The sequence below is a fragment of the Polistes fuscatus genome, unplaced genomic scaffold, assembly GCF_010416935.1.
Source record: "Polistes fuscatus isolate 324 unplaced genomic scaffold, CU_Pfus_HIC Scaffold10, whole genome shotgun sequence".
Lineage (NCBI taxonomy): Eukaryota > Metazoa > Arthropoda > Insecta > Hymenoptera > Vespidae > Polistes > Polistes fuscatus.
The window spans coordinates 397,112-410,689 of NW_025112998.1; the positions used below are offsets into that span (position 1 = coordinate 397,112).

Here is a 13,578-nt window from a genome sequence, read left to right on the forward strand (position 1 = left end):
CCTTATTCGTTCCTTTGGTAGTCGACAGATGGCGTTGCGTCTTTATCGCACGTTGCCTTGTCAGTCGCGTTGCGGCGCTCCTACCGTAAGGTTGTCTTTTTTGGGTGAGAGAGCCCGCCACAAGCAGCGGCCAATAATAATAAATAAAATAAGAGAAAGAAAAAAAGAGAGAGACCACGTTTCGACCAAATTTAATATTCCTTTATTTATTTATATTCTTCTAAATTAAAAAATTAAAAAAAAAAACAAATATATATATATTTAACATCAAATCCAAAAATGAGTCGCGATAAGGTCAGATGAGAATAAATGTAGTAAACAAATGCAAATGTCGTTTCATTTAAGAATAAGCTCGTTAAGAGATAAGATAAAGTTTAGGAAAGGAGATAGGTAAATAAATAAAAAAAAAAAAAGGAAAAGAGAAAGAAATAAAAGCAAGTGATGGGGTAAAAAAACGGGGAGAGAAAATACGAAGGAAAGAAATTCGCCCTTTGCGCACTCGTGGCTCGAGTCAGTCGCGGTCCCTGGGGATATGAGAGAGGCGCACGCCCGGCTCCTCGATTCTCTCGACATCAGTTAGCCGCAAGCAGGCATCGCGCGGAGTCACGTGTATTTTATTCTCTTCTTCAACGTATTTTTTTGAATCCACGAATTTTGTTATTATCGTTGGTTGGTTGGTTGGTTGGTTGATTGGTTGATTGTTAAATTTAAAATTATATTCGGATAGAAGGAAAACTTAGAAGTGATTCTATCGTATACGTTCGTATTTTCCTCGTATCTTTTTTCCCTTCCCCATCAATCGTATTTATATGCTTGCACGTTTAAAAAGAAATTACCGTAAATACACGCGCCAAAGATGAACGTGATCATTCGTAAATTGATCGATCTAACGTAAAATATTGTTAATATTTAAGAATTTGTTATTAGAGATTAACGTTGTTTCTTTGTTTTATGTTTTATATTATATTTGATGAAATTATATTTAAAAGCTTCGTGGAAAAAAAAAGGCGGGATTCTTCGTTCGGAGCGTTCCCGGTGATTGGTTGCGATCGACCACGTGCTCATACCGTGTCGTCATAAGTGGTGTATTGTGAAAAAGACTCTCGAACGGGGAGGGAAATAGAAAGACTTGAAAAAATAAAGAACTACGATCCAACTCTTTAAGGACGACGTTTCGCGAGGAGGAACTCTGGATCTTTCAAGGACTGGGGGGGCACTCAGGTACCAGATCTACCGAATCGTGGTGAGTAATTATTTATTTGCAATTAATTTCTAATATAAGATCAAGCATATGCATCTGTTAAGAACGAATTTAATGATTTCATTTTACATATTTTATTAAGATAAAGCGACAACATCTTTGTTTACGAATGTTTTATATCAGTCATAGTCTCGTGCAATATGTAAACACAGTTTCTTTTTTTTTCATATCTGTTAACCTTGTTCTTTTTAGAATAGTATTGGATCAAGAATATTACCAATAATTTGTAAAATAATTCGATAAGAGACAGTTTAGTTTCATTCGTTAGTTTTGTCGGTAATATTAATAATGAAAGAAATGAAAACAGTTAGAGAAAAAAATCGTTGAAAAACAAAACGAATAAAAAAGAAATATTATTTCTCAGAGTTCTGACAACGAGTTGTCTTCGAGTTCGATTAGATTTCTGTTAACGATGGTATTAGACTTTAATGAGAAGGCATCGATCTAATTGCATCGATTGTCAGCAAACCGCGTAAAGAGGTTGGAACCAAGCTTCTCGTACGGTGAGCTTAGGCCTTTAAATGACTTAGCAGACAATTTGCCCATTAACTCAGGCAGCCTTTAGCCGTAATGGAAGCCATTGTTCGACCTATCTTGTCAGTAATATACAGAGCATGTGTTCATGTATGTGTGTGTCTGTATGTGTGTCTGTGTCTATGTCAACGTTCGTGCGATTGTATAGTGTATGTAGATATGTCGTGTATTTCTCTCTCTCACACACATACACACACACAGACTCGTTCACTTGCTTACACATACATGCTCACGGTCTTTCTTAATTGTTACACGTACAAGGACATTGAGACATTCGCGATATCGAATAGATCGCATTAAGATGAGATCATCTCATTAAGATTATGTTAATTAATGTAATTTATCGTTAAAGAGACGATTTTACTATTATTTGCATAAAAATATGTTGTACAAAAGAAAAAAAAGAAGTAAATATCGACAAAATAACAAGCTAACGCGAATCGAGTTATACTCGTAATTGTTAGTTAATTGACTTTTTCCTACTCTTATTTTCTAAATGTACATATGCATGTACACACTTTGCAGTTAATCGTTCGTTACCCCATTCATTGGATCGCCTGTTCGTCGCGTATATTTAACTGTGTAACTGATCTCTGATTGCCAGCTTTGTTTCTGATAAATTACGACTAAAATTAGCTAGTAAATTCGTACGGTCAATAAGTAAATAACAGACTTAAAAGCTTTAGGTTCTGAAACCGTAATTCAGTTTAAAGTACAGATTCCATTAAAATACGTTTTTATATACTACCGTTGATTTTATCTAAAATTGTTGAATAGAATTACGTTGGGTTAAACATTTTCTAAGTATCGTATTATTCATCGTTCTATTTCACAATATTCTTATGTCTTATGGTTTTATAGGTTATAATTAGATATTATATGTACATAAAATTATAATTATCGCTAATAATAATTTTAAGATCTAATTAAAAACTTGATTGATGAGTTTCGTAGTATGTTTGCTTTTATATTATAAACGTGATAAATGGATGGAAACAAGCAGTTATCATTGACCGTCGTAGCAAAAGTATGCGGAAAATTTAATGGTTTTTACAGGTGACGCGAATAAAAAAAATATAAAATAAAAATAAAAAAATATATATATATATATATATATATATATACATTTCGTTAATGCAAAAGATTTTAATCGATCGTGGTCCTACATCAAATAAATGTCTGACGTGTCACGTTATATCAAAATATTGCGGAACAATTAAAACTTCGTTCAATTGAGAAAAAAAAAACAAAACAAAAAAAACGTTGATAAAAATAGGTATAAAAAATGAAATATAAACGAGAAACAAACAAACAAACAAACAAACAAGCAAAAAATAAAAGGAGAAAAAGAGCGGAAGCAAGGGTTCGGTAATGGGTAGCATTGATTTTAAGTGTAATTCGGAAGATGACGGGAGAAAAGGGATGTACCATTGAACATCCCTAGGAAAATGGGGGATTTATGGAGTCGGCGCCAGCGGCGAGCCATGAAGGCGCGGTAACGTCCTGGCATAATCAGGCGTGCAGAGTATGCTAGAAGGTGGCACAGGACTAACAGTTGGCGACGATGCCGCCACTGGCATAGCCATCTCACCAGTGGCGGCAGTGGTTCTACACGCGAACAAAGAAAGAGAGAGAGAAAGAGAGCGAGAGTGTGTGAGTGTGAGAGAGAGAGAGACACGAGGAGAAAGGAGAAGAGAAGGAAGAATGTCGAGTATATGCACATATATATATACATATGCACGTTTGCGTGTGTGTAACATAGTCGTGCACAGTCCTTGAACGTGCGCGAAACGAAGATACAGGATGTATACCTGGATCATTCGATGGAACGCATAATCGCAACGTCCGAAAAACTTTTCTCCAAACTGTTCAGATTCAAACTAACAAGGACGTGTTCTTTTCCTTTCTTTCTTTCTTTCTTTCTTTTCATCGTGATTTTGCAGATTATAAAAAGTCTTCGTTCGATCTTTCATGGATTCGAAAATTTACGTGAAAGTATTGTCGTGTTTCGTCGTACATGGCTTGCGATTGATGCATATTACTTATTTTAGGTGATTTTTTTTGTTTTTTCTTTTTTTTTTCATAGAAATCGATTTAATTGATCATTTTATATATGTGACATATTTTTGTAATCTTTGCTCGTTCTGTTTCTTACGATTTATAAAATATTGAAATATATTATAAATCCATTGGTTTTCTTTTTTAAATTGTAATTCGTGCTTAAAGATTTCTTCGAAGAAATAACAAAACGATAATTGTCTAAGAATTTAATCGAACATATATATGTATAAAAAGAAAAAAATATTATAAACGTAAGTCTGATTTTTTTTTGATCGCACTTACCCTTACATCGGCCGATGACATTCGCATACAAAGAAGATATGAGACGACAAAGTCACGACTCAAGATTCATCGCGTAGCGTTTATTGGAGAAAACTGAGAAAGGGAGAAGGTCGAAGGACGAGAGAATGATAAGGAGGTAGGGTATAGGGCACTGGCACTGGCACTCTATAAGAGAGAGAAGATGAGCAACTCTCATTAAAAGTCGAGTATTAATATTTTAACGAACGCTTATCATTTGAACGCGACGATGGTGCCCAACTTACTTTATTTTTACATTAAAACAAGAGAAGAGATGTGTGTGTTCAATGATTTAATTCAAATTTACATCACAAATTTGCACCCTCGTATATTTTTCTAGAGGTAAAATTAATATTTGAACATGTAACATTCGTCCGTAACTAGAATCATTTTTATTAATATATCTATTTGCAATTTAGTTTAGTTTAAAATAAAACACATTAGCTTTACTGCGTTATAACGATTTTACTATTATCGAAAAAAACAAGACAGCATGATTCAATGGCGATTAAAACAGCAACCGACTGCAATAATTAAGCAATACGATCGTGCAATAATTGCTTTACAGATTGCCATTTGATCGTTAATGGGATAAACGAATCGATCCGTTCGTTTCTCATCGTCCATCAACAACAAGCTTGCCTCACGAAGCTGGAACTTGTTTTCGCGACGCTTGAGCACCGCTGCATCATCTCATATTACATCCGAGATTAATATTAAATTTCACACGATGAGTGCAATTTCATTACCCTCCAACCTTCTTCGTCCTTCTCTATCACGTTTTGTAACTTGCTTCTGTGCCTGAACAGATTCGTTATGTCGTCGCGTAATAAATTGTTCCCTAACAAAAATCGGCCATTCGAATAATCATATCTTCGAACAATTTTCAAGGAATGTCTGAACTCTTCAGTTGTCCGCTCGTGTGTATTCGTTCATTGTTTTTCCAAAAGTTACGATTTACCTTGAAAAATGAGATTTTTCCTTTAACGTAATACTAGTTTATAGGCTAATCAAACAAACTTATTAAAACGAAAACGTAACCGCAATTTGAACGCGACGTTATTTCCTCCTGTAAAATAGTAAATTACAAAATGTATTTAAAATTATGGGTTATGCATATCAATGCCAATCGACGAATATTACCGATAAGCAATATTATAGATAATTGGTAACAAATAAACTATGTCAATATCGAATTTAGGCATATTAAATTGCACATAAATGGTTGAAACTAATAAATTGACAGAGGAGCTGCAAATATATACATATTTACACGATTTAATTACTTATCTATTAACGTGGAAAAAGATTTTCTACATATTTGTATATTTATATATTTAATATTTAATTAATACAAAAGTATATATACGAGTAAATAATATAAAAAGTAAAAAAGTATAATTAACCAAAAATAAAAAAAAAAGATAAAAACAAAGAAAGAAGTAATTATTTCGTAAAATTACAAAAGATATCATACGGAGGGGTCGGAGGGGGAAAGGAGGGAAAAAATTCTCACATAACAATTAGATAATATACGTTTTGGGAAAAGAAATCAAATTATTTCGGTTAAAAAAAGCAACACGTAGGGTATGAAAAGTGGTCGGTATTTCGTCGTTGACGCTCGAGCCGACAAAAGTTAAAAATTAAGCCTTTATCCCGAAGGTATTCGTTTGTAGATACAAGCCCGCAAGAGTCATATACATGCATACGTACATACACATATATAGAAAACACAGATGATACAAGGATGCACAGTGAAATCATGCAAGTACCTTATACACTTATACTTGTATGATTTTATATACAGAAGATTTGCGTGTAGGTATGGGCAAACTGTGAGAGGGTTGACTGGGCTCTCCACTCGATCAATAGCCCTCCCTCCCTCCCTCCCTCTCACCCACCTTTCCTCCCCGGCTGAATGCATGCGATAGGCACCCCCATTGCTATGCCACCCCGAAAGCCACTTTATATTTTAGTGGGAATGTTCTACAACCCTTCGAAAGACACTCTCGAAAGGGCTCGAAACGTAGGGAAAACCCGTCGACGCGAGCTAGCGAGCGAGTGCAAGTCTCTTTCGCGAGGATCGCTCGCTAGCGAACCAATGAATCGCATACAAGAGCATCTCTCTTTTTCATTCTGCCCTTTTCTTTTTTTTTCTTTTTTTTCTCTATTTTATGTCTATATTTTTATATTTTCTTTATCTTTGTTTACTTGTTTTGATTTTTATCTTTTGATTTTTACGAGTACAGATCGTTAATGATCGAAGAACGTACAGGTTGGTTGTAACCGATGACGAGGTTTTGATTAATGATAATATATTTTATACAAATATCTGATATTTGTTGTTTAGTTGACTAAACAAAAAAAAAGAAAGAAAAAGGATTATCTTTTATACTATTGGTCTTTTTTGTTTTTTGTTTTTTTTTGAATTACGATCGATGCATTTTTAATATCTTATTAAATAACGTATCAAAACAATACGACATTGTAGCACGCGAGGAAAATAATATTATAATATATTGATACAATAATATAAAAGGCTTAAGAGTTATAAAAGTTACTTTGGTCTTTTTAATCAAAGAGTTGTTTCTCGTTACCGTACTTTTTGTTTCCGAAGGAAACTACGGGTAGGACATTATTCTTGAAAGAAAAGGTCGTTGATGGTGATGGGTGGGAGTGGGGGGTTGGTTGGGTGGTAGGTACACCTGAATAGTTAAAAAGGTCTTCGAGGGAGAAACAAAGCTATGCTTCGGCGATGAATTAAGGGCATGACGTTAATCCTAACCACGGCACGCGGACATGCTATCACGACATGTCGTAAATAACGATGAGATGGGTGGAGGATAGAGATAGGTGGGCTGGGGTGGGTGGGGGTGATGGAGGGGGAGGAGGGTGTAGCATGAGGGTCTTTAAAGAAACATAAATCAAGGAATAAATTGATCCGTGCTAGTTGGTACCAACTATCCTTTTAACGTCTGCTCTAATTCTTCCTACTCGGAATTGTTTACAATGTAGCACATTCCGGTGGTGGGCAAACTTTCAATAACTGGCACAACTTACTAAGAAGAAACGAAGACTTTAGACTTTACCCCTGCGTTTGTCGAATTCGGTGGATTCGCGTTTATGCGGGTTTTAACCAAATTGCATTATGTATTCTCAGAAAAATTTTGTCACTTCGCTGTTTGCTGGTAGAATTCGATAAGATTATTTTATTCTTTTCTTTATATTGTTATTAGTTTTCTCTTTCTCTGTCTCGATAGATAGATAAATAGATAGATAGATAGATTGATTTACATTTTCTATAGTTTGCGAAAAATATTGAAGGAAAAAGGGCAAACTATAAACTATAAACCCATTCCAGGTTGGAATCATAAATTATTCCATCCTCATTAACATCGTATTCTACGACTTCTAAAGAGTTTCATTGAGATCGGAATTTACGAGTTGGAAATCTTTCTTGCTGAGAAGAGATTTCTCAAAATTGCTAACTACAAAGCTATCAAATGGAAGGGATATAGGAGGGGGATAGCCTTGCGAAGAAATAGAGAAAGGAAGAAAGAAAGAAAGGAAGGAAGGAACTGTCAGAAGGGAGGAGGTAAACAAAATGGTAAAAAGTTATTGTCTTCTGAGGAAGAAACATAGAATCGCCAGTATTACTACCACTAAGTCACTTCTCCCTTAAGAGAAGGAAGAATACAGAATAACAAATAAAGAAAGAGAGAGAGAGAGAGAGAGAAAGAGAGAGAAAGAGAAAGAGTTGCTCTCTCGAGAGGGGGTGAGTTTTTATTTTTTATTTTTCTGGGTAACTCAAAGGTCCTACCTACGTGTTGTAAGAATTATACTGGGTCACGTTTTCACGAAGACGACTAGGCGGGGACGAGTGGGGGAGGGGCTTGGTTTGACTTTGATTCTCTTTCTCTTTTCGTTTCTTGCTCGCAAGGGTATAACGCAACCCCCATTGTTTTTCGACACACTTTCTCTCACCCTCCTCTGTTTATAAGGAAGACAATGCGTACCTCGACTCGATTCCTTAACTCTTCCATCTTCCTCTCTTCCTTTCTCTCTTCTCTTCTTTTCTTTTCTTTTCTTTTCTTTCGCAGTCCTCATTAAGTAAATCACCATCGTCGCAGCTCCGGCCAAAGTGAAAATTCCCCCATGGACTAGTGAATAAGGTGGGGTTACAGTTCTAAGGGTGAGTTATCCCTTTGTAGAGCCGGAAATCCGAGCCGGTGAGATTAAAACATCGAGATACGTGTGAGCACGCGACTATTTCTCTCTCTCTATCTCTCTCTCTTTCTTTCTTTTTCTATCTTATTTTTATCTTCTTTCGTTTCTCATTAAGTCATTATGTCTATCCTTAGATTTTTCTTTGATTAGATACTGCAATAATTAATTTCATAAACGTAATCATAATTTAAGATCAAATACGTGTACAATTAAAGTACGAAAAGTCAATCGATCCGTATTACAATATTTCGAAAGTTGAAATCATTTGAAATTAAACATTACATTTTTATGTTATTTCAAGACTTTTGTTTTTCGATAATAGGCTATTAAATATTTCGATTAGATAAATTTATTTAAACGTAATCATTGACTAATTAGTTTTTTATAGTTTTAACAAGGAAATAACTCCGCCATTTTCGTATAACCCCGCCAAATACGAATACTCACTCCATATTTTATCTATATAACGCAAACAGACGATGAAATGGGTATTGGTCGAATAAAAAACCGGGAGAAAAAGTGAGCGAGAGAGAGAGAGAGAGAGAAGGGACAAAGAGAAAGAGAAAGAGAACGTTGTGATCGTTTCATGGAAGGTTCGAATAAATCGACGATGTGCAATTGCGCACACGTACATACATACAAACATACATACGTACAAACATGTGTATGTACATACGTTGAGCTCGGTGGACGACGAAGTGAGAGGGGTAGATAAAAAAAAAACAAAGAGAAAGATAGAGTGAGAAAGAGAGTGAGAGAGAGAGAGAGAGAGTGGGGGTAGGAGAAAGAATGGAGGAGGACGAAGTGGGGATCGAGGTGTAGGGGGAAGGGCAGGGGGAAGTTTGAAATCGTCGAAACTCAACCGCCATAATGACCCCGGATGATACGTGGTGCGAGTGTACACACAATGACGATCGCAATATGCACCAAAAAATCATCCCCCGATCGAGATTCGTTTAATTAATTTTTTAATTACAAGTCTCATCGCGATGAGTCGACCGGTATCGCGCAATGCAAACGACTCTCTCTCTCTCTTTCTCTCTCGATGGCTATGGAATTTTTTTTTTCCTTCCTTTTTTTACTCTTTTTTCTTCCATTTATTTCTTTTTTTTTTCCTCTTCTTTTTTTATTATTATTTTTTGTCTTTTTTCTTCTCTTTTTATTTTTACATGTGAAATACCACACCTACGTGGGCAGCGAACGAGCGCGAGGGGGGAGTGGATTCAGGGGGGAGGAAGGGAGACGGTGGTAGAGATCGCGTCGTGATTATTAATAATTTTACAGAAATTATTTCTCTCGCGTTTTGCTTGTTCCGCCATCCCCATTTGAATTTTATTCGTACAAAATCGTTTCCCAGCATCGTTGTAAAGTTTTCCTTGTGTACATTTTTCCCCCCTTTCTCTTCCCTTCCCTTCCCTTCCCACTCTCCTTGTTTTTTTTTTCTTTATTTATTTTATTTTATTTTATTTTATTTTATTTTATTTTATTTTATTTTATTTTATTTTTCTTTTTTTTTTCGGTATTCTTTTTATTTTTTTCCTTTTTTGTTTTTTAAAGTAGGGGAAATTGGGATGTAGCAGAAGTGTATTTGTACACGTGCTTTCGTCTCTCTCTCTCTCTCTCTCTCCCTCTCTCGTACGTACGTATGAGAGCAGCTCTTTCTCTCTTCGATTATTCAGCCCCGGAAATTTTATCTCATTTGTACGTAATTACCTGTAACGTTTATTTTATAGCTGTTATATTTTTTATTTATTTGTATCTTGATATTCTATTTGAGCAAATTTAAATAAACTCACATTTTTTTCTGTTTTTTTATAATATCTTTTATACGTTCAAATTTTCATTATTCGTCCTATTATCTTTGATATAGTGATTTTACACATTTTTTTATTATTATTATTATTATTATAATTATTATTATACAATATCTCAAACATTTTATACGTTATAGTTATCATCAAAACAAAATCATTAAGTGGATTAAGATTTATGGGAAATGGTATTTTGCCTGTATAGGTAGGATGAAAAATGAGCATCGTAGTAAGAAGTTAAGGGTTATCGGTTACAGGGTAGAAAAGAAGCCTCTTTCAGAGGCTGGAAGAAAGAAGAAACCGACGAGAAAGAGAGTAGGAGAGAACGTAGGGGAGGGAGAAAGAGAGAGAGAGAGAAAGAGAGGAAGACAGACAGACAGTAGGTCTCTTTTATTAAACGAAAAATTGGATCGTGCTTGTCGGAATGCAATATTTCGACGGATTCATTTGGTGGAAACATTTCTTTCTCGGGAAAAAATTCAATCAAATCCAGAAGGTGACAGAAAGTAGAAAGAAGGAGGGAGATAGAATGAGAAGCAAGGAAGAATAGAAGTGAGGGGGAGGGAGGGAGGGAGAAAGAAAGAAAGAAACAAAAAGAGAGGCAAACATATAAAACGGCCCACCAAAAAGTTTCCGAAAATATGATCAAAGATAGCAAAGTTATCTGTTATCTCGAAGATGAGGGGTGGCACCAGGGTGTAGTCCTTTTGAAATCACTAATTATATTTTTTCAACGTATCTATCCCATATCCCATAAGATATTTTCCTATAACATAACATTTTTTAATATACCACAGAAACGAGATCCCGAAAATAAAACTGAACCTAACCGAAACATCACGGAACCAACCACCTTATATCCCCCGAAAGAATTTTTTTCCCACCTCTCCTCTCCTCTCTTCGAAATACAATTACATTTGTCTCGAGTAAACCACTATGAATTTATAGCGGCACCAATAAATTAGGCTATCCGTTTTCGCATTCCATTACCACCGACCGCTGGCCACCGTTCGAAACTATGCCGTTTAGAGGTGAGCGACTTATTTTCCCGAAAACCATAAAATGTCGAAGAAAAGGAAAATGCAAAAAAAAAAAAAGAAAAAAAGTAACCCCACTAATGGTATCTACCAGTACTCCCCTCCGCCCTTTCCCTTAAAAAAGTATAGACGAAAAAACAATCCAGCCTCCCATTTACACATAGGGGTTTGGACAGTTCGAATCGGCACAAGGCACTTTAGTTCGGGTTTAATTTAGCCTTATTGCCCCGAGTGGTATTGCATCGCGAAAGCATCGTGGGGTTAAACTTATCCTCCCAAACCCATCTCCAAGGCATCCACCACCAAGTCCATATATATATATATATATCTCTCTCTCTTTCTCTGTTTCTTGCCATCCGAGAATGAAGTTACTCAAGGTTATTCTCAGAAACGGTGGTTTCTACGCATTCGGGACGATTCGTATCAGAAATTAGGAAACGAACGGACTCTTTTACTTTGGTCCTCCTTCTATCTCTTTCTTTCACTATTATTTAACAGACTCGCAATAAGAGTCCAGCTAGGTAGCTGCTACTCTTTTTCTATTGCTGTCTTTTTTTTTATCCAACTTTCTATCCCCACCAAAAGTCGTTTACCGACCCTCCCACGCTGTCGCCAATCATCTACCCGTCTCTTTCTAGCTTGGCACCTTCTACTCGACCAGTTTGTTCATCTTTCTCTCTCCCTCTCTATTTCTCTCTCTCACTCTCTCCCTCGTTCCTCCGGGCTCAGAGCGAGGCAGAGGCCTCGTGTGGATAGAGGGTGGGTGGCTCGGATTCAATTATCCGATATTAAACTGCCCCTAACCACGCTCGTGTCGACCCCTTTGGCTGTGTGAGTTCAAATGGTTGTTGCTAACCCTCCTTCTCCTCTTCCTCCTCCTCCTCACTCCCCCTCTTCCTTCTCTTCCACCTCCTCCCTACTCCGAACCCACCACCACCACCCCCTCCCCACCTCTAGAAGTATTAGATTGAATGGACTTGGTGTTGTACTTGCTGTTACCCGTTGGAGATACGCCTAAAGGTGGTCGTTATAGGATCGGTAGGGATTTTCGTGTAGACCTTTTTTTCTCTTTCCTTCTTGATCTTGATTTTTCCGTCTCCTTCTAGATCCTAGGTTCTTCCTTTTCCGATTGGATAACGATCTGATTTCGTTGCTAAGCAGAGAGTACCTCGGTGTCAAGGGCTGATAATGTTCGATGCTCTAAGACTTATCGAACGAATTTTATCGAGGTTAGATATATCATTTTTCCGGATTTCAACGATTATATTACTAAGTATGAACAATTGTTAGAAATATTTAGTTGATTCTTAATGATTACTTTGAAAAAGCAATAAGTTTGAACGAGATAGTATAGATAAACCGATTTGCCATCGGGATCTTCCCTTTACTTTGGAAAAGTTTATCCTTTAAGGTTGCCATTGAAACTTGTTCAAAGTTTCGTTGTAGTTATCGCATAATACATCAGTATCGAGCAACAAATGTTCTGATAAACTTTCCAAGTGGGATACTTTTGATTTGAAAATGGTGTTAGTTATCTGAAGGAAGTAATCGCTCGTACGGTTAACATGGCGGTGTCTCTATGTTAGTTACCGACGAAGTCGAAAGCCGATGGTTGATTGATAAAAAGAAAAAACAAAAGGAAAACGAAAAAAATCAACTCGAAGCAGAGAAGGTGGTGGGCAGCAGCAGCAGTAGTAGTAGTAGTAGTTGTAGTAGTAATAGTAATAGTAGTAATAGTAGTAGTAGGAGTAATACGAACGAAGTACGGTCAGAAATGAGAAAGAGAAAAAGAGAGCGAACAGGACCATTTATTCAGCTTACCGCAGCGCCACGAGCGGTGCATTAACCGATTGGAAGAGCGATTAAGAGCGGCCATTCTTTTTCATTCGGTAGATCGGAAGGTCTCTCTAACGACGAGACGTTATTTATTGCCCGTTCCAGCGACACTTGGCGCTTTTAATCGAACCAGCCCAGTTTGGCTTCTTCTCCTAGTTTAACTATGAGACGATAATGCGCCCAGCTTAAGTTTTCCTATCCAACCATTTTCGTATTAAGATTTCTAATTTGATAGATTATCTTCAAATGTAAAAAAGTATACATATATATATATATATATATAAGTTTTGTGTGCGTAAGAATTTGACGATATAGAATATCATGATTTCATCATTCTGTTGTTTCAGATAACGCAATTTTTTCGAAGCTAATATGCGAATGAATAAAAACACACGAACTTTTGATTAACCCTTAATAATAATAACCTATATATAAGCGTATATAGTTTGGTGGATCTTTCTTTTTTTTACCTCTTCTTTTATTTTTCTTGTTTTCTTTACCGAAGAAAATG

The 13,578-nt window shown here is 36.2% G+C and overlaps 1 long non-coding RNA gene across 1 annotated transcript in view; it reads left to right on the forward strand.

Annotated features, from left to right (window-relative positions):
• The first annotated feature begins 522 nt into the window (after positions 1-522).
• The window catches only part of LOC122525901, an 86,283-nt gene continuing 73,227 nt past the window's right edge, over positions 523-13,578 (forward strand). The window contains exon 1 of the long non-coding RNA XR_006305910.1: positions 523-1,243. This is a non-coding gene — a long non-coding RNA (uncharacterized LOC122525901). The remainder of the gene's footprint in view (positions 1,244-13,578) is intronic.